Raw genomic sequence first — 24595 nt, 5'->3', positions numbered from 1 at the left:
CTGAAGTTTACAACTTTGACTATGCTATGTAGGGAAACTAAAACGGCTGTGACAAAAGTGTTTCAGAAAAAACTTTTACAAGTTGTCGGGCACATGGATGAGGTGATTTCCAGTAGTGGACTGCCGTTTTGGTCACGCTTGTGGGTGGCAATGTTGATACAGAACAGCTTAAAACCACTCCATCTTCAGACACATGGGACAGGGTTATGAGACAACTAGATAATCTGTGGCAAATGCATTGCTCTAAGCAAAGCTGTTTCTCCTTTTTTTTCCAAGGCTGCGTTTAGGTAGCTACACTAAACAGCATGTACTTTGAAATATTTTTCTAGCACCTCCAAGATATTATGAACGATCTTCCCCGTAACATCATGTTACTGCCACCTAGCGCTGTGCTAAAGAACTGTCTGCACACAGATAGATGTAATGGTCCCTGCAGCATACAGGCTCTATGCCCCACAAACGAGATTTTAGGATTGGGAAAATTTGCTTTAGGCAACTTAGCGGTTAGGCCTGTCTCTCTCTCAGATGCCCGAGCGCTTGCTTCAGATGGAGTGCTGGGTCCACAACATAAAGGTCCATGGATCATAACCACACTCTGCTACCATTGGAATGATAAGGATACAGGGATCTGAAAGTAATAGGCTACCAAGCCCACACTCATAAAACTACAGTTTCATAGTATATTTCACGCCGACGCTTTTACATTGGGCACATGCTGGCAATCTAAGCACTCTTGGTAATTAAGTTAAGCTCTTTGTGAAGCACTGCATAAATATTCCATTTGGTCACTATTTCGTTATGTCGTTGTAAAAAGACAGTTACATTTTGTGTGCGTCCTATAGCCCTACCTTTGCCATTTACAAGAACCTGACAACTATTTCTGCGGTCAGCCGGAGAGGGATGGGGAACATGTTGACCATAGTTTTCAGTCTGCAAGTCCACATAACTCTTTGTGCTCTCAGAAATAAAACGTTCCTACTTGATATTTACTCAGTCGAATCAGGAACAAACGACGAAGAATGAAAGTATTGAATTTTAAGTAATTGGTATAATCAGTATAAGTTCACATGCACAAAATATAATAATGTCCCTGATAATAATAATAATTAATGGCCCTTTCGGTAACAGCAATATTAACAGTTCAGGGGCTATCTCTGTGGTAAGTTCCAGGTAAAATGGTCTGTACGTCTTACTTCTAATATCAAATGTTAACTGCTCGCCTTGGATCATAATCTCGCCACTTGCCGTGCGGTTTCGTGAACATAACGGTTTGGACACAGTTACTTTTGTGATATCTAAGCGATCCAGGACGGTGTACAGTCCTCCTGAGTTCGCTTCCTGCTTTTACCGAAAACGCATTTGCTTGGTGCCTACAATCTCTGACTTCATCCGAGGAACAGTGCACGCAGGCGTTTAACAGATGCTGACAGATTGATATCCTGGTGCGAAGTGTTTCTTCCAATTGCCTCTCTGGATGTGTTTATATATGGGTGCATCGGACAGCCAAATGGAACATCTGCCATCAGCTGCCCTAGGCACAAGTAGCAGTATCTAAATGGCCCCTTTCTCGGACACATATTAATTAATATCTCTGTTCTTTAATAATTTAATATCTTCTAAATTTTTGTATGATTATAGATAAGTTTGTTTTAGTTACTGAAATAATTTTAGGTCGACTGCATTTAAACATTGCCTGCTAGCGTTTTTAGAACGGACTCAACAGTAGAAATGACCCTTGAACTGCCTCTTAAAGATTCCTTACAGTGAATGTTATTTACAATAAAGTCTTGAAACTTGGCATAGCTGTATTATTTCATCAATGAATAGAGGGCTGTAATTAGAACTTTCTGTTACCAGTACAAACGATACTTAATCTATTATGAATAAGGACGCATTCGTTTCAAATTTGATTTTTAGTAAATAACTTGAAAACTACTAGGGGTACCTTACTGGTATCACATATTTAATGCTTTTACACGAAACTGAGGTGACATGAAAATTTTCATCTTTCTGAGTCTAGTTTTAACGCCTTCAGCTTTTCGTAAAAACGCTGATTTTGGCAAAAATATTGCTCTCACGAAGTTGAAACATATAACTTTCAATTGTGACATACACTCCTGGAAATTGAAATACGAACACCGTGAATTCATTGTCCCAGGAAGGGGAAACTTTATTGACACATTCCTGGGGTCAGATACATCACATGATCACACTGACAGAACCACAGGCACATAGACACAGGCAACAGAGCATGCACAATGTCGGCACTAGTACAGTGTATATCCACCTTTCGCAGCAATGCAGGCTGCTATTCTCCCATGGAGACGATCGTAGAGATGCTGGATGTAGTCCTGTGGAACGGCTTGCCATGCCATTTCCACTTGGCGCCTCAGTTGGACCAGCGTTCGTGCTGGACGTGCAGACCGCGTGAGACGACGCTTCATCCAGTCCCAAACATGCTCAATGGGGGACAGATCCGGAGATCTTGCTGGCCAGGGTAGTTGACGTACACCTTCTAGAGCACGTTGGGTGGCACGGGATACATGCGGACGTGCATTGTCCTGTTGGAACAGCAAGTTCCCTTGCCGGTCTAGGAATGGTAGAACGATGGGTTCGATGACGGTTTGGATGTACCGTGCACTATTCAGTGTCCCCTCGACGATCACCAGTGGTGTACGGCCAGTGTAGGAGATCACTCCCCACACCATGATGCCGGGTGTTGGCCCTGTGTGCCTCGGTCGTATGCAGTCCTGTTGTGGCGATCACCAGCACGGCGCCAAACACGCATACGACCATCATTGGCACCAAGGCAGGAGCGACTCTCATCGCTGAAGACGACACGTCTCCATTCGTCCCTCCATTCACGCCTGTCGCGACACCACTGGAGGCAGGCTGCACGATGTTGGGGCGTGAGCGGAAGACGGCCTAACGGTGTGCGGGACCGTGGCCCAGCTTCATGGAGACGGTTGCGAATGGTCCTCGCCGATACCCCGGGAGCAACAGTGTCCCTAATTTGCTGGGAAGTGGCGGTGCGGTCCCCTACGGCACTGCGTAGTATCCTACGGTCTTGGCATGCATCCGTGCGTCACTGCAGTCCGGTCCCAGGTCGACGGGCACGTGCACCTTCCGCCGACCACTGGCGACAACATCGATGTACTGTGGAGACCTCACGCCCCACGTGTTGAGCAATTCGGCGGTACGTCCACCCGGCCTCCCGCATGCCCACTATACGCCCTCGCTCAAAGTCCGTCAACTGCACAAACGGTTCACGTCCACGCTGTCGCGGCATGCTACCAGTGTTAAAGACTGCGATGGAGCTCCGTATGCCACGGCAAACTGGCTGACACTGACGGCGGCGGTGCATAAATGCTGCGCAGCTAGCGCCATTCGACGGCCAACACCGCGGTTCCTGGTGTGTCCGCTGTGCCGTGCGTGTGATCATTGCTTGTACAGCCCTCTCGCAGTGTCCGGAGCAGGTATGGTGGGTCTGACACACCGGTGTCAATGTCTTCTTTTTTCCATTTCCAGGAGTGTATATTTGCATATTGTAAACAATATTTGCTTTGTGGTCTTATTATTCTACACAACTTATTTTTTCCTTAAGATCGTTCTGAGACTTTACCATGTTAACATTAATATTCTTAAGCATACACTGATGAAGTCTGGAGAAGTTATTTTACTTTTTAATTTCAGTCTTAGACTGTGGTGCAGTCCTCTGTACGCTAGACACAGGCGTGTTATGATGGCATGGCGTTTTTTTATAGTTAACTGTGGTAAGCCCCGGCACACACGCTCTGCTGTGTACCTCCTCCAGTGGTACAGAGTTTGTTTCACCTTAACTTGTACTCGTTTGGTAATTGATGATTATCTCAAAGTCACCAACAAACAAACCAGACACTTTAAATCTCAAAATAAATTTCCTTTAATAGCCTCAGCTTTAAATCAGTCTAAAAGTGGTAATTGACAAAATTCCAATAAGAAGAGTTAAATAGCAATCTACACGCCAATTACAGTGCCAAAACAGCGGAGCAACAGCTGATATAGGAAGTTAAAGGCTCAGCCTTTAAAACTTCGTTCAGAAGCTGGTAACGATCATTAACATTTGGCATAGGTCTCAACAGGTCTTCCCAACAGATTTAGACAGGTATCATGAAACAGTTACGTTACAGACCTCTAGAACAGAAAAAACAACTTATTACCACACACAGCACATCATCATAAAAAAGGTACATATTATGTAAGTGACAGTACCAGAGTTCTACCTTTTCCACAAAGCAACAGCATATCTCCGTCAGTGATATCACTGTTCCAGTTACTCGGATGACTTCATGGCGCCTTATGCCCAGATGCACACATGTCACCCAAGAGCTAGTTAGTACTTAAGGAATCAAATATGAGGAATTTACTCTTGACTGGGATAGTTAAACAAATTCAACCCCAGTGACAACCCATACTACAGAAAATAGTATTTATCACAGTCAAGATCCACATGAGTCAGTTTACAGAAGAGTGAAGTATGTGCCAAGATCCCACCAAGGAGTTCAATAATTTAAGATTTAATTAAATCACAAGAAAACGCTCATCACTGATGGCACTACCCTTGGAACCTTAAATGAAATGGGCTTATTAATGACTTTATTTTATCGTAGTTTACTTTATCCTCTTATATTCTGTAACTTACACTTTTTTTTACTTTAATCAGAAAAAAAACTGGTCTTCGTCTCTAGTTTTTAGCGCTTACGTCTGCCACTGATCCTGATGCCATGATCGTTCAGGTGTTCATCTTGTATGCATACGCTGTGTAAGCACTTTGAAATTTAGCTATATTACTTTGTATGACCCTATTAAATACATATTTTGATTTGATATTTATATGTTGTTATTTCGTCTATTTTTTTCTCCTTTCCTTAAAGTACTTTTGGTTTCATGTGATTGCTGTGGTTTGCATACATGTGTTTTAATGCATTGTTTTTAGGTAGGTTTTGTATTTCGTAAAAAGTGTCTTAACAATGGTTAAGTTCGCGACCCACAGGAACTCTTGCCGCACTATACGCGGTGTTTGCATGATGTGTCACAGTAATGTTTGTGGGCACAGTAAACGGACATTGTGCCGCGTGCGGCTCCTGCCGCAGTTATTTTGTAAGTGTACCCCTGTTTTGTACTGGTATGGCAGAGACAGCTGCTGTGCTCAAGATAACACTCGATAGTCGTTGACGTTTCTCCACCACTTTCCTGTACTTTCTTATCTTCTAAGTGGGTTCACCTTCTATTTCATATGTTTTTATGATGGCTGATACAACAGCTCCCTACTTAGCAATCATGTACAACCGCTCGCTCACCGATAGATCTGTACCTACAGATTGGAAAATTGCGCAGGTCGCACCAGTGTTTAAGAAGGGTAGTAGGAGTAATCCATCTAACTACAGACCTATATCATTGACGTCGGTTTGCAGAGGGGTTTTGGAGCATATACTGTATTCAAACATTATGAATCACCTAGAAGGGAACGATCTATTGATACGTAATCAGCATGGTTTCAGAAAATATCGTTCTTGTGCAACGGAGCTAGCTCTTTATTCGCACGAAGTAAAGGCCGCTATCGACAGGGGATCTCAAGTTGATTCCGTATTTCTAGTTTTCCGGAAAGCTTTTGACACCATTCCTCACAAGCGACTTCTAATCAAGCTGCGGGCCTATGGGGTATCGTCTCAGCTGGGCGACTGGATTCGTGATTTCCTGTCAGGAAGGTCGCAGTTCGTAGTAACAGACGGCCAATCATCGAGTAAAACTGAAGTGATATCAGGTGTTCCCCAGGGAAGCGTCCTGGGACCTCTGCTGTTCCTGATCTACATAAATGACCTGGGTGACAATCTGAGCAGTTCTCTTAGGTTGTTCGCAGATGATGCTGTAATTTACCGTCTAGTAAGGTCATCCGAAGACCAGTATCAGTTGCAAAGCGATTTAGAAAAGATTGCTGTATGGTGTGGCAGGTGGCAGTTGACGCTAAATAACGAAAAGTGTGAGGTGATCCACATGAGTTCCAAAATAAATCCTTTGGAATTCGATTTCTCGATAAATAATACAATCCTCAAGGCTGTCAATTCAACTAAGTATCTTGGTGTTTAAATTACGAACAACTTCAGTTGGAAAGACCACATAGATAATATTGTGGGGAAGGCGAGCCAAAGGTTGCGTTTCATTGGCAGGACACTTAGAAGATGCAACAAGTCCACTAAAGAGACAGCTTACACTATACCCGTTCGTCCCCTGTTAGAATATTGCTGCGTGGTGTGGGATCCTTACCAGGTGGGATTGACGGAGGACATCGAAAGGGTGCAAAAAAGGGCAGCTCGTTTTGTATTATCACGTAATAAGGGAGAGAGTGTGGCAGATATGATACGCGAATTGGGATGGAAGTCATTACAGCAAAGACGTTTTTCGTCGCGGCGAGATCTATTTACGAAATTTCAGTCACCAACTTTCTCTTCCGAATGGGAAAATATTTTGTTGAGCCCAACCTACATAGGCAGGAATGATCATCAAAATAAAATAAGAGAAATCAGTGCTCAAACAGAAAGGTTTAGGTGTTCGTTTTTCCCGCGCGCTGTTCGGGAGTGGAATGGTAGAGAGATAGTATGATTGTGGTTCGATGAACCCTCTGCCAAGCACTTAAATGTCAATTGCAAAGTAGTCATGTAGATGTAGATGTTGGATTTCATATCCAGTCACTGTTGCGTCCATTTTCTGTTTTATATGGCTTTATGACGCATGGGTTACATAACCAGCTACTTTTACGGAAATATTTATTACATTTAGTTCGTTTTACCTGCGTAGTCGTACAAGGTAGGACCATGTCCCTTCCTCTGTTTGCTTCTAATTAACTGGTTTCTTGTTTTTACATACGATCTGATGATGTCACAAAAGGGTGACAAGTGCCATTTGTTTCAAATAATTTTGCAATAAAGTCTGTATTTTTTCCGAAATAATTCGAAACTTAATGCTGTAGCACTCTGTCGCAATGGAATGGAATAACTTGTTCGTACAAATGAATTTAATATATGGTTAACACCTGATACCTAAACATCAAACCAACCAATTATCTTCGACATGTAAATGATGAGACAGGTGACCTCGTACGAGCACTATCAACATTTACTCATGCAGGTAGTATGTTTACTCGCCGTAGTGGAACTAAACACCATGAAGACGTAACTGAATGGGTGGATGCTCGCCATTAACCTCCGTTATGTGATGGTGATAACTACCACAACGGTGTCAGAACAGGTACACCTCGGTGAATAGCTTTCGTTACAGGATCAAGACTTGGATCCGACACTTGGAAATGTTTCAGATCAGCAAGAAAAATGCCACGAAAGAAACGATGAATTATATGTGGCTATCAGTCACACCCAAACTGAGAAACTTGCCGCCTGTCCAAGTTTGCAATAGTCGCTGTGTGTAGGTTATTTTGACATGCTCACCGCCTTCAGGTGCCTCCGTGGCCAAAGTACTTCCAAAGTCCATCTCCCGTTCTGCATTTGCACTGCGTCTTAAAACATGGGCATGTGGAAATCGGGCCTTTCTGCTATGTGCCAAGGAAACATGATGGCATTACGCTACATCTCACAAACTCCTTGTTAAGGTGTCAAAAATGGTTAAAAGGGCTCTGAGCACAATGCGACTTAACGTCAGAGGTCATCAGTCGCCTAGAACTTAGAACTAATTAAACCTAACTAACCTAAGGACATCACACACATCCATGCCCGAGGCAGGATTCGAACCTGGGACCGTAGCGGTCACTCGACTCCAGACTGTAGCGCCTAGAACCGCACGGCCACTCCGGCCGGCTGTTAAGGTGTCGCAATCTCCAAACAATATAAGTTTTTCGTTTTCTTGGAACAACATTCCTTCGGTGATCTGCACACATTGCCGCCCATCCACTGCCACAAATTACAGTACTACTTTTTACGACAAAATAAGCCTTTTTCTCCACTAACAAACTTGCATGAGCTTCCATCCTTCGATTCTTCATTTCAGTTGTCTCAGTGCTCCTCTTCAATTATAATTTTTATCCTTCCGGCACACAAGATTTCTTTTACATAAAGCTCAAAATTTTCATTGGCGTAACATAAAATACTACAAAAAAAGGTATTCACAGATAGTATTACATTCAGTCAAGTAGAAGCTCTATTTGTATAAAGAGCAACATACATTAAATGTTCTGCTTTCAGCGTATCTGTGTTATTCATTCCTTTCTGTTTATCTCTAGCAGAGACGGATAACCGTGCAGAAGTGTTGTGATCTTCTAATCATGTCGCAGGATAACGATTAGTGTTGTTTCTGAAACAGGTATGGACCTACAAAGTTCTTCGTGTGGTGCTCCACGATCCTCTTCTACATCTGTTACAAATTTTGCGTTTACTTTATCTGTTCATGTTTTTTTGTCTTCCCAGTCTTCGATCATCAGGAAAACTATTAGTCCTACGAAAAGCTGTACTATAGTCCACTGTTAGCACAGACTTATAGCGTTAAGAGTTTTTGAGACGGAAGGTATCGGTGTAAGCGTCTACAGCAGTTAGGGCTCACGAAATTCCTTTTGTTGCCTTTCCAAGCTTTCATTCTACCTAGAAACAGAGGACATTGTGGATGAGGCGAATTATCTCGGAAATTTATGTCATTTTTCACTATTTTTGTGCCATTCCATCGTTCAGGTTGTCAATCCGGCCTTTACTAATGGAATTACAGCAGTTGGTATGTCGATGGTGACCATTCGGTAAATGAAAATAGCAGTAAACTCTGAGATATATATGTGTATCTGGGAAAAACACTTTATAACAATGACAGGGAAAGAAGATACAAGTACATCTAAAAATTTCTGGAAATCTAGTTTTTGACTCTGCTTCAGACTGTATAACATTTGTAAATGCAATCCGTAGTAGTAAAGGCCGCCTGGAAAAGTGTAATTTTCTCTCAATCACTGCTCTTTAAATCATAAGTTCATTTTTAATTCTGTGTATGCTGTTCGCTTTATGCAAGAGGCCCGCATGTAGTCAGAGTTTCATTTAATTTTCTGTGCTCTGGATTAAACATCGTATTTTGAATGCAATAATACAAAGAGGTAATGTAGCTGTATGAAAAAGAAAATTATAGTGTAATACTCGCCGCCCTTTCAATGTGTATTGTCTGTTAGAGTCCAGTATAGATCGATGTGAGGTGGAATGCGATGAAAATAACGCGACGGAGTAGTGGAGAGGGGAAATGTTCGTGCAGAGCAGATTTATTTCACGGGTTGTCTGCACAGGTCTCCCTCTCACTCACAATGCAGAGGCAAATGGTAAAACGTTGCTTGAGACTTTATATGTAGCTTTAGCTTGAAAAATAATTTTCAGTGTTGTTTCATTTTATATCTGTTCACTCAACTGTTTCCTTTTCACCATCTGGTACTAGTGTTTTTGGGTCATAGATTAGCGCAAAATATGTAGGTCATTGCAACAAATCATGCAAGTAATGTGAGCCCATTTTAGTACCAATGGACAAACACAGAGTAATCTTGTACAACGGCACACAATCAGTTACCTAAGTAAGGTAAGTTGCAAATGAGAATGCGCGTTACAAAGGTTTCAGTGAGGTAAGAACTGCCGATTCACTCACCGGTTTCAGAGTGTTCTTCTTGTGACGTAGAAGAGTCATGGAGACACCATAAGGTTTAAGACAGATTACGTAATGAGAAGACACAGATTTCGAAAGCAGATTTAAACATGCAGAATATTTCCTCTGACACATCTGGATGTCAACAGTAATGTAGTACTTATGAACTGCAGACTAAAACCTTAGAAATTTCAAAAAAGATAAAAAAATATCTGGGAGATGGGAAGTGGATAAACTGAAAGAACCAGTGGTCGCTGAGAGACTCTCAGAGAGGATTAAGCAAAGATTGACTTAAGTGCAGGAGTGGAAGAAAAGAGAAGACGTGTGAATAGCTCAGAGAGATGTAGTAGTGCTGGTAACAGAAGATCAAATAGATAAAACGACTAGGACCATAGAAATTCTTGATAGAAAGTATAAAGTGACAAAGCTGAACCGGCTAGAGGATAAATGTAGTGACTATGATGCATTATGATTATGGAAAACATAGATACGCCACCTATATTAAAATGGAAGAGACCTGCGGAAACCTTGGTAATTAATTACTTCTTTTAGAGATCATATCCTTCGCAAATATATCAGTTGACCAAAAGACCTACTGTCCATATACTGATTATTAACTGACTAATTCTATTCGAGAATACCCCTGTTGTAAGGGAGAAGTTTTTAGGAGAAGAAACTTCAATCTGGATTTGGAAAGACATCTCCAGTGAGTAGTTCATCAGACTGTTACACGAGAAGCACGTTGCACTTCTTTCTGAGACAATTTAAGATTCACTTCAGGGAAGTGCAGATCATTCTTGTTTGAGGTATTGTATTTGTGAATATTTTTATTCCCACAGGTCTTTGATAAGTTTCATGAGTGAATAAATATACTGCGAGGCTGAGATTAATATTCGCCGTTGTTGAATGAAAAGATTGCAGGATTTACATGTGTGAACTCCACACACGATTGTAATTACTTTCTGTTGTGCAATGAATACTTTTTGCCTACATGATGGCGTTACTCTACAAATTTATGCCGTAGGAAATGTTGTGAAACGTTTTAAAATCATCCCCAAGGCTTCCTAATCCCAAAGATATCATGAAATTTCTATGAATGTGTCGTCTCTCTGAGTTTTTTTTTTTTTTTTTGACGAACAGATTCTAGTGCCTCGGCATTAGCTTTGTCATTTTCGTGGTAATATTCTCCAGATGGGATGGACTGTAATTTTTCAGTCATTTCATTACGTAATACTTGGCTTAAATTACAATTTTATAATTATGGGTAATTTATTATTTGATACATTCACTTTCTTTACATGATTTTCAAATGCTGTTTCAGAAAATTATTTGGAGCAAGAACGATGATGCATTTGATCGGCTGTTATTATCGCAGGTATAAAGGGATATTGCATGACCATAACTCCAACCTATCTTTACTCAAAACTTTTATAACGAAGTCCGGTTTCCTTTTATAAAGCATCGTTATATTGCAAGTTCAATACCGATGCAAAATTTTTAACTATCTTTTCACGGTCATGCATCATCGTGTTAAAGATGGACAGAAATACAGGATTCACCGATTTTGCTGCTCCCGTCAGCAATATAATCGCACTTTCTCTCTTTTGCTCTTCTTGTTCCTTGTAGCAAAAATTTAAAAAAAAAAGTTGCATGGGAAGGGCGATTATAGAATTCAGTGAATGCAAATAAGTTAATTTACCGTTGCAATGTTCCCAATATTGACACTTACTTTATGATAAAATGAAATGAGCCTACACTTTCTAACATTTCTGCTGTAAGATATTTTCAATTTCTTTCATCATAAAGTTGAGCCACTTAGAATTTTTTGACCTGTTTATTATACAGGGTGTTTCCGTAAAAGCGCGAGCAAATGTAACAAAACATAGAGAATGCTCCACTGAACAATTTGATATAGGGAACCTGGGGTCAGAGAAGCCAGTTTAAGGAAATTGGTGTCATTGGCTGCTCCAATAATGAACTGATCGACCAGATTCCCTCCAAATCGTGCTGTTTAGTGTCGAGGCCTCATTTGATCGTGATGGTATTTCGTACTGCAAGAACAGCCATGTGTGGGATGAGGAAAACCTTCACATTGTAGCAGAGTCACACTATCAAGTACGTTTTGCTGTGAATATCTGGACCGGAATTGAAGGCGACAGTCACACTGGATCATATCTTCTATCGGGTTGTCTGAATGACCATCTGTACTTGAGATTTGTGCAAAGAGTACTACCTGAGTTGTTGGAGAACGTGCCGTTTGCTGTTCGTGAGGGATGTGAATACATCATGACGGTGCACCGCCTCACTTCGCCAGCCGGGATGGCCGACCGGTTCTAGGCGCTACAGTCTGGAACCGCGCGACCGCTACGGTCGCAGGTTCGAATCCTGCCTCGGGAATGGATGTGTGTGATGTCCTTAGCTTAGTTAGGTTTAAGTAGTTCTAAGTTCTAGGGGACTGATGACCTTAGAAGTTAAGTCCCATAGTGCTCAGAGCCATTTGAGCCATTTGAACCGCCTCACTTCAGTGTAGACGTCCGCAGCAGTTTTAGTGCTGTGTTTCCTGGTCGCTGGATTGAAGGGGGGAGGGGGTCCTATTCCATGGTGTGAGAGGTCACCTGACGTGAATACCCCAGATTATTTCCTCCTTGTGTATGTGATCCCAGAGGACACTGAGATTTTCAATAAGTTGCCAGAATTGTAGCTTCCTGTGATGTGCTTCGAAACACACCAGGAGTATTTGTCATGGTGCATCAGCATCTTGCTCGCCGATGGTGTGGTATGCTACCATGGCCTTCAGTTTAAACACATTATGTAAAATACATTACAAACGGTACGTTCATTGTGTAAGTGATGGTATTTGAAGTTAATAGTAACTAAAGTAAATAAAAAAAATACTCACTAATGTGATTTTATTCCTGTTATCTCAATCAGTCGGCTTTCCGAACCCAGGTTCCCTACCTAAAATTGTTCAGTGGAGCATCCTCTCTGTCCTGATAAACTTATGCGCTTTCCTACGGAAACAACCAGTATTTTGCTGGTAAGCCACGTTCATGGTAGGTAGTATATTTTAAACGATAAACTAGTAAGCTATGACTTTTCCTCATTTGAAGCTAGTCAGTTATTACAAAACAAAACAATTACTTTAACAGAACATCATTTAGTGTTTTTACCCGTATATGCTTCTTTGATCAGCTTTACTAAATGTAAAGTTGGTCAAAGAACCGCAGTGCACTTTTTCTTTACATTTAGTAAAGCTGACCAAAGAAAACTACACAGAGAGAAACAGTACCTTAAAAATGAACTGATTTTGCTCATTATTCAAATAAGATGCTAGCTCATTAACATGCAAATGTATTAGTAGTGGATCAATGACGAAGCCCAGAGGAATGCCCAGTGTGATATATTGCTTCCTTGTTACCACTGCCTAGTATTCTACTGCATCTTTCTGCCAACCCCTATTTTATACAAGAACTAAAGCGGGAATGTGCGGAGCCCTGTATTCCATACAAAATCTCTAATAAAATATTATCTTCTACACATTTAAATGCCTTTGACACGTCACAGAAGATGCCAACTGATGATATTGTATTATTTAAAAACTGTATTACTTGTTCAGTGAAGGTGGAAACAGAAATTCAGTCTAAGTATAGAATCACTAGTCAGATGGAGAGACTATGATCAAGTACGTTGCCTTCTGGAAACCGTGACAAATTATGTAAGAAATGAGACTGGCTGCTGTTTGTTCACATCTGCGTTGTTGCCTTTCTTACGACTGTATATCTCAATTTGTCTGGAAAAGTATCCTGAACTAACGATGTATTGAACAGGTGACATGTATTACAAATTATACTGCCGGAAAGTTTTGTGTCGTAATGAAAATTTCATCAGGTCCACACAGAATAGTACTTTTGAGAGCCATAATGACCAACCTTATTTAAGATGTGGATATGTGGCAAATTTACGTTTCCAATTCTGTTTTCTCTTGACTAATCCGAAAGGTGCCACAGCTCTGTCCTACTGCACCCTACGCTTCTCTACATCTAGATGAGCCTCTAACTCCTCTCATGCTCAGAGCAAGAGAAATACATTGGTTAATATTCATCATTATGTTTTGATTCTCTTTCATTGGCTGTGTTTGCGGATAAAAAGTGTTGGACATAACGTCCGCCTGTTATGCGAAGTTTTTTCTTTTTTTCCGTATAGGTGTGAACAAGTTTCAGAACCTTTGTGTCATCCTCTCCACTGTGCAGTTTTGCTTTTCTTTCAGAATTTCTGAAAGGGAATTTCTCCCATACTTTTAAAAAGAAACTTTTAAAAATATGTTCAGCGCTTGGGCTTTTATAGTGCTCCAGCTCTGTTTACCAGACATAATGTCATCCCCAAGACCTTGTTTCCCTGCTGATTTTATACTATTTTCTGATCTTTCGGATTCTCATTAGAAATGCAGATTTCCGAGTTTCCAACAGCTTTTCTTAAAATGTTACAGCACTGTTTACAACTTCAATGCAGTTTTATATATTTTTTTGCTGTCGCCACTTTACAGATTTCTTTTTTTCGTTCAGATGGTACTTATGCTTTAATATCTGTGGTAGTCCAAAATTTCCTTTAAGTCTTCCTGGCATTGCATTTTTTTTTTTTTTGGGAAAGTTGCTTTCAAAAATGGTGACAGTCTTATTACGAAATACGTTGAATTTAAAGTCTGCATTAGGCTCACTGCAAGTTTCATCCCACTCAACATTTTCAAGGTTTTCTTAAAATCTTGTTTTGTCTTTAAACAACGCGTTGTGTTGGTAGCCGTTTTTGGTCAGGTTGTTTCCAGGTCCCTCAAACGCCAGCACCTGGTCATCTTTCCAGAAAACCCCTATACAATTGTCTAAGTTTCCTGCGTCCCGGCTAATACCATATCCTAGTTTCACAATTCATCATTAGGTTTTGCTGTTCTTGCAGTGTCTGTGTTTGTAGGTAAAAGATACTGGATATAATGACCTCCTTTTATGTAAAACAGTGTTTTCTTCACATAGACCCAAACATGCTTGACACCACTGTACCCACCTCAGTTGGCTTTCATTATTGAAATATGTAAAATTTGAAAGCGTTTTAAGTGATACTTAATCTACGAATGTTAATAATAATACAATTTTTGTTTGGTTTGGTCATTACCTTAATCTTACATTTTTGGTGTTACGCCTACCCACTATACATATTATATTCATCTGCAGCTCAGTTATGTTTTTGTGAATTTGGTTGCCGGATTAACAGCCACTGCCAATCATTTTCTGTATAAAGCATGTAATTTCTATGAAAAAAATCATCAGTCCCACTGACATACGTGTCACCAAAAAAAAAAATCCCAACTTGAAAACGGATCAGAACAATATTAACTTACATCTATCACACAAAAAACACAAAAGCTCTGAACAAACGAACAAGGAAAACAAAGTAAATCAAATTTTAATGCAAACTTAAAATGATAATTAGTAGCTGCAGAGATAAAAACAAATAGAAGAACAGAAACCTCTATTAACAGGAAGCACGAGGAAACCACATGCAAGACGCTAAAACAGAAACCAAAACAACACAATGCCTTATTAATAAAGGCAGAGAAAATAAATGTACTGGCGATCATGAATAAAAAGGAATATACAAATAAAATACTAGATCATCAGGTTACCCTCCATTCAGAAGACTGTTACACGCAGTGACTGTTGTATTGACTTGTAAATAATAGATTTCAGCTATCAGTGGTCCTTTTGAAATTTTATTGGCATATCTAGATTTCAGCCAGAAACTAGCTATTCTCAATGCACTATCATTTTTGATCAGTAATTCTTGTTAGTCGGGCTTCATCTACAGTTCAGATTGGAATGTTTATCGTAAGGATTGGTTAGTCGCCAATGGTGGTGGCGTGTTTATTGCAGTAATAAGTCCGATAAATGTAATGAGGTTATCACGGATTCAGAATGTGAATTAATCTGGGTGAAATTGTGTATCAGAGAACGGTAAAAATAGGGGAGCGATTTGTTACGGGATCGTTTAGCTGGCGAGAGAGCGTTACGGAGACGCTAAATAAACTCCACTGGCAGACGTTACAAAAGGGGCGTTGTGCATCACGGAGAGGTTTACTAATGAAATTTCGGGACAGGTCTTTTCAGGAGGAGTCGGACATCTTATTATTTCCTCCCACATACATCTCGTGTATTCACCACGAGGAGAAAATTCGAGAAATTAGTGCCAATACAGAGGCTTACCAACGATCATTCTTCCCACTCACTATTCGCGAGTGGAACAGGGTTGGACGGATCAGATAGTGGTACCGAAAGTACCGCTAGCCGCGGTGGCCGAGTGGTTCTAGGCGCTTCAGTCCGGAACCGCGCGACTGCTACGGTCGCAGTTTCGAATCCTGCCTCGGGCATGGATGTGTGTGATATCCTTAGGTTAGTTAGGTTTAAGTAGTTCTAAGATCTAGGGAACTGATGACCTCAGCAGTTAAGTCTCGTAGTGCTCAGAGCCATTTGAACCTTAAGTACCCTCCGCCATAAACCATTTTGCGGCTTGAGCAGTATGATGTAGATGTACGTTTTGCTTGGTCCCTGGGAAGATTGTTTTTGCAGTGCATGGGCGGTAACTGTGACTTAGGCTGTGTGCCTCCTCGCGCGACTTGCCAAGTGAAACTCCCATATTTGACCGCCCTCTGCTATGTTTTTTTTTTCTTTTTAGTCATAATGCCTGAATCTGCCACCTAGAAGTGCAGGTGGAATATTATGTACCTTAATTTAAGTACAGAAATGTATTTGGAATACAGTGCTGACTTACTCCTCAATTTACTGAAAACGTTGGACCTACTTTTTTTTTCTTTCTCGGACTTTTCTTTTATTGAGATTCACCCTGTGTGTAAACCTTTTTATTAACGTGATTTCCTTAAGTATTATTTGTGTAAGAAGAAATTAGGGCAAGAGGTTAATCGTGTTTTATACTAAAGTTCAGTTGACTACTAACCTATATTTGTGCCCGTGCAACCTCTAATCACTTCCACTCCTCAGCCTATTTCTGTTGCAAAATCTGACGAACTAAAGATAGCAGAGTGTGGTTATGTGTCATGAGGGCATTGTAGGGTGGAACAATATTTATGAGAATTTGTGCCTTCCCACTCCCATGCTGTTGCAGATATGGCTGTTAGAGACGCTTACAGTATGGGGTGGTGCCAGATAGAAACTGGCCTATGAAGTTACCATTTGTGGTCAGATCCGTGTAGATACAGTGGCCAAGCTGACCCAACAGCTTAGCCACGTATTGGGAGAACGAGCTCTGTTAACTTGTCGTGACAACCTGATTTAAGCAATGGCAGTGCAGCGTTTTGATTAGTTCTGACTAGGGGTGATTCGTTTACTAAATTTCTGAAGGGGAAAGTACCTTCCAAATCCCAGTAGATGAGGTTACAGGTCAGGGGTAGTGCATTAAATAAACCGTTTGTGTGACTTGAAGTTCCTATGTAAAGAAGAGAAGAGCGACAAATGTTTTCGATCTATAAAATTCCAGATACAGTGCATGTTTGTGTTACTTGGTGTCGCTCAATGAGCAGAAAGAAGTTTTCCTTTTTTTAAGGGTATTTAAGTCCCGCAGATGGTGCACATCCACTTTTGGGGAAATTTAGTTCAGCAAGTGCCTGTGACCACTGTATCACGACGAACTTCTGAATGTTTACGTAGACAGGTTAGTCAACAGGTAATTATTGTAAGAGCACTGAAACGTTTGACTAACATACATTATGGTCGTGAGCAAGGTCATGAGGAACTCTTCGGCTAGTACATGAACACAGTGAGAACTGGACCAAGGGCCTTGCGCCATTGACGCACAGGACAGGATGTGGTGTCGAACATTGTAAAGGAATTTAGGGCCTGAACAAGTTGCGGAATATGCTTGCACAACCTTCATCAGTTTCATGAACCTGGAAGCGTTGGTTCATAAGATTATAGGAATTATGTGCATCGATAACTGTCGGGTGACTAGTAGTGAAGCTCATACTGTGTTTAGGGCACCTGAAAAATGGTGTCTGCTGGGTACGAGACCGGTCAACATTTTTGCTCTTGGTATTAAGGGACACTTAAGAAAAACCTTTCCTCTATGGAGATAGAGTAATAGAGAAACAAGGTGATGATACAGCAAAGGCACAATTCGACCAAGGGGATCGGTCGCAGCTTTTGCTGAGGTCAGAGGGATACAGACTCCGTTAGTACAAGTAATTACATTTTACATCCTCCTAGGCACTCGTAGTTCTTTTACATTGTTGAGTGAGAGCTGGTTCTGATCCCACCAGCTATGTGTGCGTGACCTAAATTGAACTTCGATCCTGTCTCATATGCTATGGCCAATTACACAGCAGCGTACATCTTGGGTTCGGTGGAGGTAGAACTGCGTAACCGAGATATAATCTGGGTTATTAAATTACGAGTAGCTCTGGGTTGTCTGCTGAATTCATTTTACGTTAAGATGTTATCTGTACTATCTGTGTGATCCAGTGATGGTGGGAGGACTTCTGTACATTCCAATTTTGTAGCCGTATGACGCTTTCGTTTCATAAATTACAGAGTTTCCGTTACCTTCTATCCGGATGATGCAAGGTGTTGATAGTAAGGTACAGTTGGGCCATTTGCCGTTGGATGAAAAGAAACGGTTGGTGTATTAGGTAGTGAATTAATTCACAGGCGTGGAGACTGATAAATATGGAAGACAATATCACATTCAGTGCAACGCTGAGCTTATGGATACGGTTCCAGTGGGGAAACCGACTTATCATTAATCCAATACTTTAATCCAATGCACTGGAGAGTCCCACATAGATCTGAGACAGCAAAGGACTCAGAAAATAAGTTGGACATGTTGGAGAGTGTCTTCAAATGATCTTATAAGATTACCAACAACGGTAATAGAATGTGGTCTTGGAAACGAGTCGTTGTTGAAGCAGTTAAAGTAAGAATGAGACTCTAAAGTAGTAGGTGCTTTATTATTTGGCAGAAAAATAATTATTGATGGTCATTGTGAACGGGGTATAAAACGCAGCAAAGTCCTAGTTTAGCTCAAAAACAAAGTGTGAGCCAAGACCAAAGCGAAGTTTCATTGAAGATTACTCGTGGTGGGTGTTCAGAGAACAGCCTTACTACTTAAGCCAGGCTGGTTTTCGCAGCCCCTGGCGACCTCCATTATTACACTCTGAGCCAACAGCACGTCCCTTTGTCATGGCGCTAAACGAACTAGATACGGCAGAACATGTACATTAGCACAGGCTTGCTAGCGCCACAAAACGATGAGACGGCGACTGGACGTAGCGTGACACTTGTTGCCTATTTCGGTCTCGATAGCATATACTGTGTAACGTTTGTAGAGGGACTTCATTTTGCTGCGTATTGGTCTCCTCATTTCTCATTACGTACCTGTATCCTTCAGTTCATTTTGTTGCCTTTGTGCACAGAATTTAGTGAAATGTATATACTTTACCATCTGGAGTAATAGAGTGTAAATAAGGCTAATGCATCATGTTCTGTCACATTTAAATCAATGACGTAATATGTTTCGCTGTATAATATTAAATGCATTTCATTTACCAAATTATTTCCTGTAAATTCAAGCGTACAAAACAAACTTCGAATGAAAATCATTCTTTTATCTCAGATCACGTTTACCTTTATATTTACTCTTTGAATGTCAGTTATATCGTCGAACAGCGTTGCGTCGAGATCTATGAGAGACGTAGTAGTGCATACTGAGATGATGTGAGTACGAATTCTAGCGTGAAACCATCTAAGAACAGGTATTATATGAGCAAGCAAAAGAAGTTGTAAGGTAGATTAAGTATTTAACGAAAATTAACGACGACGTTAATTGGAAAAGAGTATCAAATTCACTAATTGTACTCGTAGCACAGAAAACTATGTTATCGAGGACTAAAATACAATGTTGTCAATGCATTTGTGGACAATTCCTTCGATAGAGAAGATTGGTATTTTACTGCCTGTTCTGAAATATTTTTTAAAACATTCCATTTTGCCCATTATATGGGCGAAAAACTATAAGATAAGAGGTGACAGAGTATAAGGTAAGAGCCATAAACAGTGTATAGATCTCCTCGCATTCGGCTACTAACCAAAACTTCCAGCTCGCACGGAAAAGGTTCAAAGTGGTTCAAATGGCTCTGAGCACTATGAGACTTAACTGCTGAGGTCATCAGTCCGCTACAACTTAGAACTACTTAAACCTAACTAACCTAAGGACATCACACACATCCATGCCCGAGGCGGGGTTCGAACCTGCGACCGTAGCGGTGGCGCGGTTCCAGACTGCAGCGCCTAAACCTGCTGGGCCATTGCGGCCGACAGAGATCAATTAAGGATGGTTCTGGATAAGAAAGTGTTATACTGAACTTACGAAGACTAAGGCTTCGAAGCGTTGTTTCCTCAAAGCGGAGACTAATTATTTCGGCAAATGTAAAAGGGAGTAGCTTTACTGTTTGTTTTAAAGGTTCCTTGCAGTGTTAATTTGATGTAATATATTAATTAGTCCCCCCCATGAACCATGGACCTTGCCGTTGGTGGGGAGGCTTGCGTGCCTCAGCGATACAGATAGCCGTACCGTAGGTGCAACCACAACGGAAGGGTATCTGTGGAGAGGCCAGACAAACGTGTGGTTCCTGAAGAGGGGCAGCATCCTTTTCAGTAGTTGCAAGGGCAACAGTCTGGATGATTGACTGATCTGGCCTTGTAACAATAACCAAAACGGCCTTGCTGTGCTGGTACTGCGAACGGCTGAAAGCAAGGGGAAACTACAGCCGTAGTTTTTCCCGAGGGCATGCAGCTTTACTATATGATTAAATGTTGATGGCGTCCTCTTGGGTAAAATATTCCGGAGGTAAAATAGTCCCCCATTCGGATCTCCGGGCGGGGACTACTCAAGAGGATGTCGTTATCAGGAGAAAGAAAACTGGCGTTCTACGGATCGGAGCGTGGAATGTCAGATCCCTTAATCGGGCAGGTAGGTTAGAAAATTTAAAAAGGGAAATGGATAGGTTGAAGTTAGATATAGGGGGAATGAGTGAAGTTCGGTGGCAGGAGGAACGAGACTTCCGGTCAGGTGACTACAGGGTTATAAACACAAAATCAAATAGGGGTAATGCAGGAGTAGGTTTAATAATGAACAGGAAAATAGGAATGCGGGTAAGCTACTACAAACAGCATAGTGAACGCATTATTGTGGCCAAGATAGATACGAAGCCCACACCTACTACAGTAGTACCAGTTTATATGCCAACTAGCTCTGCAGATGACGAAGAAATTGAAGTAATGTATGATGAAATAAAAGAAATTATTCAGATAGTGAAGGGAGACGAAAATTTAATAGTCATGGGTGACTGGAATTCGAGTGAAGGAAAAGGGAGAGAAGGAAACGTAGTCGGTGAATATGGATTGGGGCTAAGAAATGAAAGAGGAAGCCGCATGGTAGAATTTTGCACAGAGCACAACATAATCATAGCTAACACTTGGTTTAAGAATCATGAAAGAAGGTTGTATACATGGAAGAACCCTGGAGATACTAAAAGGTATCAGATAGATTGTATAATGGTAAGACAGAGATTTAGGAACCAGGTTTTAAATTGTAAGACATTTCCAGGGACAGATGTGGACTCTGACCACAATCTATTGGTTATGACCTGTAGATTAAAACTGAAGAAACTGCAAAAAGGTGGGAATTTAAGGAGATGGGACCTGGATAAACTGAAAGAACCAGAGGTTGTACAGAGTTTCCGGGAGAGCATAAGGGAACAATTGACAGGAATGGGGGAAAGAAATACAGTAGAACAAGAATGGGTGGCTTAGAGGGATGAAGTAGTGAAGGCAGCAGAGGATCAAGTAGGTAAAAAGACGAGGGCTAGTAGAAATCCTTGGGTAACAGAAGAAATATTGAATTTAATTGATGAAAGGAGAAAATATAAAAATTCAGTAAATGAAGCAAGCAAAAAGGAATGCAATCGTCTCAAAAATGAGATTGACAGGAAGTGCAAAATGGCTAAGCAAGGATGGCTAGAGGACAAATGTAAGGATGTAGAGGCTTATCTCACTAGGGGTAAGATAGATACTGCCTACAGGAAAATTAAAGAGACCTTTGGAGATAAGAGAACGACTTGTATGAATATCAAGAGCTCAGATGGAAACCCAGTTCTATGCAAAGAAGGGAAAGCAGAAAGGTGGAAGGAGTATATCGAGGGTCTATACAAGGGCGATGTGCTTGAGGACAATATTATGGAAATGGAAGAGGATGTAGATGAAGATGAAATGGGAGATACGATACTGCGTAAAGAGTTTGACAGAGCACTGAAAGACATGAGTCGAAACAAGGCCCCCGGAGTAGACAACATTCCATTAGAACTACTGACGGCCTTGGGAGAGCCAGTCCTGACAAAACTCTATCATCTGGTGAGCAAGATGTATGAAACAGGCGAAATACCCTCAGACTTCAAGAAGAATATAATAATTCCAATCCCAAAGAAAGCAGGTGTCGACAGATGTGAAAATTACCGAACTATCAGTTTAATAAGTCACAGCTGCAAAATACTAACACGAATTCTTTACAGACGAATGGAAAAACTAGTAGAAGCCAACCTCGGGGAAGATCAGTTTGGATTCCGTAAAAACACTGGAACACGTGAGGCAATACTGACCTTACGACTTATCTTAGAAGAAAGATTAAGGAAAGGCAAACCTACGTTTATAGCATTTGGAGACTTAGAGAAAGCTTTTGACAATGTTGACTGGAATACTCTCTTTCAAATTCTAAAGGTGGCAGGGGTAAAATACAGGGAGCGAAAGGCTATTTACAATTTGTACAGAAACCAGATGGCAGTTATAAGAGTCGAGGGACATGAAAGGGAAGCAGTGGTTGGGAAGGGAGTAAGACAGGATTGTAGCCTCTCCCCGATGTTGTTCAATCTGTATATTGAGCAAGCAGTAAAGGAAACAAAAGAAAAATTCGGAGTAGGTATTAAAATCCATGGAGAAGAAATAAAAACTTTGAGGTTCGCCGATGACATTGTAATTCTGTCAGAGACAGCAAAGGACCTGGAAGAGCAGTTGAATGGAATGGACAGTGTCTTCAAAGGAGGATATAAGATGAACATCAACAAAAGCAAAACGAGGATAATGGAATGTAGTCGAATTAAATCGGGTGATGCTGAAGGAATTAGATTAGGAAATAAGACACTTAAAGTAGTAAAGGAGTTTTGCTATTTGGGGAGCAAAATAACTGATGATGGTCGAAGTAGAGAGGATATAAAATGTAGACTGGCAATGGCAAGGAAAGCGTTTCTGAAGAAGAGAAATTTGTTAACATCGAGTATAGATTTAAGTGTCAGGACGTCGTTTCTGAAAGTATTTGTACGGAGTGTAGCCATGCATGGAAGTGAAACATGGACGATAAATAGTTTGGACAAGAAGAGAATAGAAGCATTCGAAATGTGGTGCTACAGAAGAATGCTGAAGATTAGATGTGTAGATCACATAACTAATGAGGAAGTATTGAATAGGTTTGGGGAGAGGAGAAGTTTGTGGCACAACTTGACCAGAAGACGTGATCGGTTGGTAGGACATGTTCTGAGGCATCAAGGGATCACCAATTTAGTATTGGAGGGCAGTGTGGAGGGTAAAAATCATAGAGGGAGACCAAGAGATGAATACACTAAGCAGATTCAGAAGGATGTTGATTGCAGTAGGTACTGGGAGATGAAGATGGTTGCAGAGAATAGAGTAGCATAGAGAGCTGCATCAAACCAGTCTCAGGACTGAAGACCACAACAACAACATGTTAATTAGTGTGCTCTTCGCCTAGTTTTGGCTTTAGAGTTTCTTTTAATATGAAGGGCAGAGGTTCTGTTAAGTCAGAGTAATTTTAATTGTTCTTTTATTCGGTAAATGTCTCAGTTGATTTTCAGTTATGTTACAGATAGTCACGTAGTTAGTAAACCTTGCATGGTCTTGAAAAAGGTGAATCACGAGCTGAATTTGTCTGCCGCGTGAATTATTTGCTATTACAGAAATGGTCTGGTATGTGGGGCAGATGGGGTTTGTCGCCTTGGCGGGCAGGCTGAGATCTTGTGTCTGTTCGGCGTGTTTTCTGCCCCGGCTTGCAGCCTGATCTTCGAAACTGCTTGGCGGCTGCTTTCTACTTGTTTGTTGCGAGTACCACCGCGTATAAGTCGCGCTTCCATCCTTTAGTTAAGTACCCGGCGTGTCCGCCGGGGTGGGCGAGATCCTTTCATAAGTAACTCAAGGAGAATCATTAGTGTTGTGTAAATTTTGGTTACTAAGCCATGAACTTAATAGTGTACTTATGGTGGTGACTGCCTGTAATCCTTTTGTATTCAGATCTAATTATTATTTCTAAAATACTGTTTGTTATATTAATTCATGATCCAATCACATAGTGTTTCTAAGTTGGGTGAAGGACAAGCGGCCGAAATTTAAAGAGTTGAGAAGACAAAGGTCCGAATTAAATTTTTTTTTGTTGTTCTGATCCTGTAATTCTGTAATAATGAAATTTGTTCTGGAGTTGAAATTAAAATTATGTACCAACCACGAGTTTGTAAATCAGCAAAGATCCCTAGCTTCCTATCTCCTTTGAATAGCTGTCGTTAAATTGCAATTTTGGTTTCTCTAGCACGTTAATGAGCAGAAACACAGCTCATAATGATTTTTTTATTGACCAAGGTTTTTATTTATTTATTTTTTCAAATAGCAGTATTGTCTTCTTTCAGGTAGTTCTCTTCGACAGATATACATCGGCGGAAACGCTCTTTCCAATCTTGGTAGCAGCGCTGAAATGCTTCAACTAATATGGCCTTTAACATGTCAGTCACATTCTTTCTCCATTGTCCGGAAATAACGGCCCTTTAGTACATTTTTAACTT

The sequence above is a fragment of the Schistocerca serialis genome, chromosome 8 (assembly GCF_023864345.2).
Source record: "Schistocerca serialis cubense isolate TAMUIC-IGC-003099 chromosome 8, iqSchSeri2.2, whole genome shotgun sequence".
Taxonomy (NCBI): domain Eukaryota; kingdom Metazoa; phylum Arthropoda; class Insecta; order Orthoptera; family Acrididae; genus Schistocerca; species Schistocerca serialis.
The sequence above is the reverse complement of the archived record's forward strand: the minus strand, read 5'-3'. Positions refer to the sequence as shown.